The sequence below is a fragment of the Palaemon carinicauda genome, chromosome 30 (assembly GCF_036898095.1).
Source record: "Palaemon carinicauda isolate YSFRI2023 chromosome 30, ASM3689809v2, whole genome shotgun sequence".
Taxonomy (NCBI): domain Eukaryota; kingdom Metazoa; phylum Arthropoda; class Malacostraca; order Decapoda; family Palaemonidae; genus Palaemon; species Palaemon carinicauda.
The window spans coordinates 51,926,432-51,933,931 of record NC_090754.1 but is presented as its reverse complement, the minus strand read 5'-3'; positions in this window follow the sequence as shown (position 1 = coordinate 51,933,931).

Genomic DNA, 7,500 nt, shown 5'->3' with positions numbered 1-7,500 from the left:
TACGCCATCTCCCTTTCTTAAATTCTCTCTATAAACAAACACGATTATATCCTGAACCAAAAAGCCGAATAAAACGCACCCCCAAGCCCCCCCCCCCCTAAATTTTCCAGCCTTCCAAAAACCGCTATTATACTTTGAGCTTAATCCCTGCCATTTCGGGGAACGCCGGACGGGAAGGAGAAAAAAAAAAAAAAGACAAAAGAAAAGCGCATAGCGAACGATGCGCTTTTAAATGCTCTCCAGATGAGAAGGAAAATAATCTCTCTTCTTATATTCTTTTTCCCGAAAAGAATTGGTTTATTTTGGAAATTCAACGTTCATTAGCCTCCCTCATTAGGTCAAAACTGAGCGATAAAAACGGTAAAATTGTCCAAAACTGAGCGATAAAAACAGGGAAAAACATTCAAAGGAAAAAAAGGGAAAACATGTTTTATAATCCATCCTTAATTTCATTTTCCAATGTGGAAATAGAAGCAGATGAAAAGCTGATTATAACAGATGGAAAACTATTTTCGTTTTCTTAAAGGAAAACTGTTGGGTTTTGCTGTTAGTATTTCCCTGTACGAGAGTTAAATCTACACAATATCAAATGTGTTTATATAACAATAAATACTGAAGGTTTTGGGTTCTTCATAGACAGACAAAAAGCCGTTTTAGTCAGGGCCACCCATACTAGGTTGGTTTGCTGTAAGCGATCAGACTAAAGTCTCCCACCATCATCAATCCGCACTTGCTAACGTAATGATGTAATGGCCAAGCCCAGACATAAATAAGAACATGTCTGAGGCTTTTGTCCTGCGGTGGACTAGACAAGGCTACATATTTTGTTGTTGAACTGGTCTTCGCCAGGCCGGGAACGATCGACGGACCTTGCAAGCAGGAGCCTGGTGACGCATCATTCAGTAGCCAACCAGGGCGATCTATGTGGTTGACTGTGCCTCTCATATTATTAGGTCAAATTAGAAATGAATAGATGAATTAAGAAAAGAATTTCTCATTCAACGATAAAAGAATAAAAAAAAAAAAGAATTGGGAGATTTAACTAAGAAAAAATGGAGTTGGAAGATCAAACTAAAAAAAAAAAAAATTGAATTGGGAGTTTCAATTAAAAAATGAATTGGGAGATTTAACTAAAAAAAATTTAATTGGGAGATTTAACTAAAAAATCTAATTGGGAGATTTAACTAAAAATTTAATTGGGAGATTTAACTAAAAAATTGAATTGGGAGATTTAACTAAAAAATCTAATTGGGAGATTTAACTAAAAAAATAGAATTGGGAGATTTAACTAAAAAATCTAATTAGGAGATTTAACAAATAAAATGAAATGGGAGATTTGGCTAAAAAAATTTATTTGGGAGATTCAACTAATAATAATGAATTTGGAGGTTTAACTAAAAAAATTTAATTGGGAGATTTAACTAAAAAATGGATTAGGAGATTAAACTAAAAAATTCTAATTGGGAGATTTAACTAAAAAAATTTGAACTGGGAGATTTAACTAAAAAAATTGAATTGAGAGATTTAACTAAAAAAAATTGAATTGAGAGATTTAACTAAAAAATTGAATTGAGAGGTTTTACTAAAAAAAATTGAATTGGGAAATTTAACTAAAAACAATGACTTAGGAGATTTAACCAAGAAAACATTTGAATTGGGAGATTTAACCAAGAAAACATTTGATTTGGGAGATTTAACTAAGAAAAAATGGAGTTGGAAGATCAAACTAAAAAAAAATTAAATTGGGAGTTTTAACTAAAAAAATGATTTAGGAGATTTAACTAAAAAAATTGAACTTGGATATCTAACTAAAAAAATCAAATTGGGAGATTTAACTAAAAAATTTAATTGAGAAATTTAACTAAAAAATGGAATTGGGAGATTTAACTAAAAAATGAAATAAGGAGATTTAACTAAAAAACAGTGAATTGGGAGATTTAACATATTACTAATGTTCCAAGAAATAATCTCCCTTATCATTTAAACAATCTACTTTTTTACTTATTTCTTCCAACTTATTTCTACTTACTCATCTTAAAATATTCAATATCTGACCTAATATCCATTATTTTCATTATATTCACCGAAAAATGTTGAAAAATTATAGAAAATTATATAACATAATTAATATATTTCAACCAGAGCGAACTTTGATGATAAAAAAACTAGATAAAATGTCATTATAACTCGATTAAGAAACAAAAAAAAAAACTAATTTGAATGACATACCAATAGGCCTAATAAAGTGACATTTTAAACATATATATATATATATATATATATATATATATATATATATATATATATATATATATATATATATATATATATAGTTGGTTAGTTATTCATATACATACTGTATATACAAATACATATATATTTGTATGAATATATATAAATACATATATATATATATATATATATATATATATATATATATATATATATAGATATAGATATATATGCATATATGCAGTATATATATATATATGTATGTATGTATGCATATATATATATATATATATATATATATATATATATATATATATATATATATATATATATATATATCCACTGTATATACGTACATACATATACACATACATAAATCAGTAAGCCGTCCCACAACAAGAAGTGACTCCACAGAAAAAAAAAAGAAAAAAAAAACTTTCCCAGAGACATAAGTCCACTGCTTGAACCAAAGCCCTCATTCCCGACTTTGCCAAGAAAACGCCTTTGATCCCGAAACCCACCACCAGATGTCTCCACCAGCAAGGCAGAAACAAGAATTTCTCTGATCTCTGTTGTGAATCATATTTTCGCGTAATATTGACTTTGATGAAGACAGGAAGGTTAATCATGGGTTTTAAAATATAATTTCAATGTTTTGATTAATGGTGTTTTAATATAGATTAATGAAATTGGCTAATATCTATTTTAATGTTGAATGTTGGTACTTTCCTTAAATTATACAGTATTATCTTAATTGTTCACTACTTCACATGCAGTTTATTTATTTCCTTATTAGTTTTCCTCACTGGGCTATTTTTCCCCGTTGGAGTCACTGGGATTAGAGCATCCAACTTTTTCAACTACAGCTGTAGCTTAGCTTATAATAATAATTATAATAATAATAATAATAAGAAGAAGAAGAAGAAGAAGAAGAAGATATAAAGTTTTTCTCACGTTAAAAATAGTAATAAACTTTTCCAACGTTGAAAATAGTAATAAAGTTTTCCCAACGTTAAAAATAATAAAGTTTTTCCAACGATAAAAATAATAAAGTTTTTCCTAGATTAGTATAGTTTTCCAGATGTGAATAAACTTTTCAATATTTTTTTTTTAGATTCAAAATAGTTTTAAAGTTTTCCTCAATTAATCAAGTTTTCGAAATGTGAATAAACTTTTCAATAAAGTTTTTCCTACATTAAAAATAGTAATAAATATTTTCATCAATTAGTAACAATTTCTAGATGTGAATAAACTATTCAATAAAGTTTTTTCTATGTTAAAAATAGTAATAAAGTTTTTCCTCAATTAATAAAAATTTCCAAAAGTGAATAAAGTTTTCAAATAAAGTTTTTTCTAGATTAAAAAAAAATATCAATAAAGTTTTTCCTATATCACAAATATCAATTCAGTTTTCCCTCAGTTAATAAAGTTTTCCAGATGTGAATAAACTTGCCAATAAAGTTTTTCCTACATTAGAAAAAAATCAATACAATTTTTTTGATGGAGATAAATTTATCAATAAAGTTTTTCCAACATTAAAAAAAAATTATCAATAAAGTTTTGACGTTGTGAATAAATTCATCAATAAAGTTTTCACTAGATTCAAAAATTTATCAATAAAGTTTTTTCGATGTGAATAGATTTTCTTATAAATTCTTTTCCTAAATTTGAAATATATTAGTATCGTTTTTTCTCCATCAAAAATTATTAAAAGTTTTATTTTATTAATGAACTCATCAGTAAAAAGTTTCAGACATAGATAAACACGTCCATAAAGATTCTCAATATATATATATATATATATATATATATATATATATATATATATATATATATATATATATATATATATAATAATAATAATAATAATCAGTAATACATGTCCAATACGAATGAACTTACCGACAGAACATTTCAAAAACTAACATTTTAACAAGACCTTTCCTATATATATATATATAAATATATATATATATGTGTGTGTGTGTGTGTGTGTGTGTGTGCCCTACTTTTAAACAAGTATAAAATTCATATAATAAACACTACTGCAATTAAATAATAAAGGATCTAGTTAGCAACATGTTTATAAAGAAAAGCTATATGTAATACTCACGGCTGGATAGTAGATAAACATCTTGAATGCTATTGGCTGGCCTCCCTAGCTTCAAATTATAATCTTTAGTTCTGATTGGCTGGAGATTGATTGCAGGGAGATGGATCGACGATTCTTATTGGCTGGAGATTGAAGGCAAGTGGATGAATCAACGATTCCTATTGGTTGGAGGTTGATGGCAGGCAGATGGATCGACAATTTCTATTGGCTGGTTATAATGGATGGATGGAATGCTGCTCAGCTATTGGTTTAGACTTTAGACTCTAGTAGGACTATTATAAAGACGCGTAAGCATATAATGATTGGAACTACAGCTGCCTTTTCGCGTTGGACGTTATCTAACGTGAAAATTGATTGGTATGAATTATTCACAGGTGCGTGTTAACATCTGTGACGCTATTTATAACTGTCTCTTCCTGGTCTTTTCTTGCAGGCTAACAATAGTCTTTTTATAGATGGTATTTCAACAAGAATACATGTTTAGAAGTTGACAAAGCTTCTAATCATTGTTAAAAACACTTCATATATCTCCCCAATAAAGGGATAGACGATATTGAATGAGAAATGGTCTAATGTAAAGGGTGTCATCAATTTTGTCCGTGTGTCAAACTGCTGATAATATCACTAAATGTCACGCAAGGAAAAAAAATGGCGTCAAAGAAAACGGGAGTTTTCAAGATTAGCTTAAAAGAAAACAGGATCTATATAGGGTAGACTAAAGGAAAAGTTCCTTAGTGAATAGCTTGTGCTCAATCACAATTTGCAAGCAATAAGCGAGAATCAATACGCATGAAAAAAACCTTAATGATGCTAATAACGGGATTCCTTCTCTTTTATACTACTTCTTGCTTTCATCATCCTCATCATCATCACCCTTATCATCATCATCAGCATCCCCCTCTTCTTCTTTTCCACATTCGCTCTCCTTGTCTTCTTTTTTCTCCTCCCCTTCTTCTTCCTCTTCTGCCTCGCTCTCTTCCTCCGAAGAGGACTCTTCTTGCTGGTGCTCTGCCTCCTTTCTACGCCTCTCCTCTTCCTCCTGGGCCTTCCTCAGGTGCTTTCTGGTGCTGAGATGGAACATTACTCCTGAAGAGAGAAGAGAGAAGAAGCGGGGAATTAGAAATGAAAAATGATCACTGGGAAAAAAAGTTTCATCGGATATTTTACCCGTAAAATCTGGCGTTGCAGAGGCTACGGTCATTGCCAATCAAAAAAGAATTAATTCAGATATCGAAGGATTGATGTAGAAAATAATGTGACAGGAAAGAAATGCATTTTAAAATGAAGTCTTAAAAAATGTTGAGCGAAAAAAATCCGTAAAGGAGAATGTGGAGGAATAAATATTTGATAAATAGGTGTTTTTTAATGAAAGGAAGGATACAGATTTTGTTGAATAATACCAATAATAATAATAATAATAATAATACCAACAACAACACCAACAGCAACAATAATAATTATAATATCAATAATAATAAAAACGATAATAATAATAATAATAATAATAATAATAATAATAATAACTAACCAAGGCTTCTGAAAACACTATCTTAAGACTCACCAAGAAAACATAGTTACAATCAGAACTAGATTAAAACACGTTAATAAGAGATAGCATAAGAGAAAAATAACTTATAATCCATCTTACTATAAACTTCATCAATAAAAAACTAAAATGTAAGCCAACCGTTAATGAAAGTGTTCAATAAATACACAAATATATGTTCAGGATACTCCCTTCCCCATAAATACCCTCCCAAATAACTACCTTCCCCATAACTACCCTGCCAAATAACTACCTTCCCCATAACTACCCTGCCAAATAACTACCTTACCCATAACTACCCTGCCAAATAACTACCTTCCCCATAACTACCCTGCCAAATAACTACCTTCCCCATAACTATTCCCCCATAACTACATTCCCCATTCGGCATAAATGTCTTCCCCATAACTACCACTCCCCATAACTAGCTTCACCATTCATCATAACTATCATCCCCCATAACTAGCTCCCCCATTCGCCATAACTATCCTCCCCAAATATTACTCCTCCCCATAACTACCTTCCCCATTCGCCATTACTATCCTCCCCCATAACTACTCCTCGCCATAACTACCTTCCCCATTCGCAGAACTATCCTCCTCCATAACTACTCCTCAATATAACTACCTTCCCCATTCGCCATAAGTATCCTCCCCCATAACTACCCATCCTCATAGCTATTCCCACATAACTACCTTATCCCATTCGCCATAACTATCCTCCCCCATAGCTATCTACCCCATAACTACCTCCCCCACAACTAATTCCCTCATAACTACTTCTCCCCATAACTACCCTCCCCATAACAATTACGGGCTTCCTTAGCACAAGACCCCATGGCCTGCACCTTCATGGCAGGTCGCTCTAATACCTACCTACCTACCCATAACTACTCTCCCATCATAAATACCCTTCCCCATAACTACTCCTCCCCATAACTACCCCTCGCTATAATTACCACTCCCATAACTACCCTCCCCATCATAACAAGTCCCCATAACTATCCTCCCCATTAACTACACCTCCCAAATAACTACTCCTCCCCATAAGTACCTTCCCCATAACTATCATCCCAAATAATTGCTCCTCACCATAACTACACTTCCCCATAACTATCCTTCCCCATAACTACTCCTTATATTTATCCTCCCCCCATACCTACCCTCCCAATAACTACCCACCTTTAATACCAAACTATAATTCATAGCTCTAAAAATATATTAACTTAAACTACCCCTTCCCCCCTAACTACCCGCCTAAACAATCAAATCATCATCTGTGGCTCTGAAATAGATTATATACTGTACAAACGAACGCACACGAAGCCTCTGATCGCCAAGTGATTTATAAAAGCATTCTGTTTGCAATATCGGTCTAATGTTTATTAGCGTAAAAAGTGTTATCGTGTTTGCATGTAGATACCGTTAAATTCTGTGATACAAACACGACGTTGCTATAGAATAGTGCATTGATTCCAGACATCGATACGAGTGGGAATAAATAATTGATTTGAATACGTGGACTAGAATGGGGGAGAGGTGTGACGCGCGCGCGCACGCATACATACATACATACATACATACATACATACACACATATATATATATAT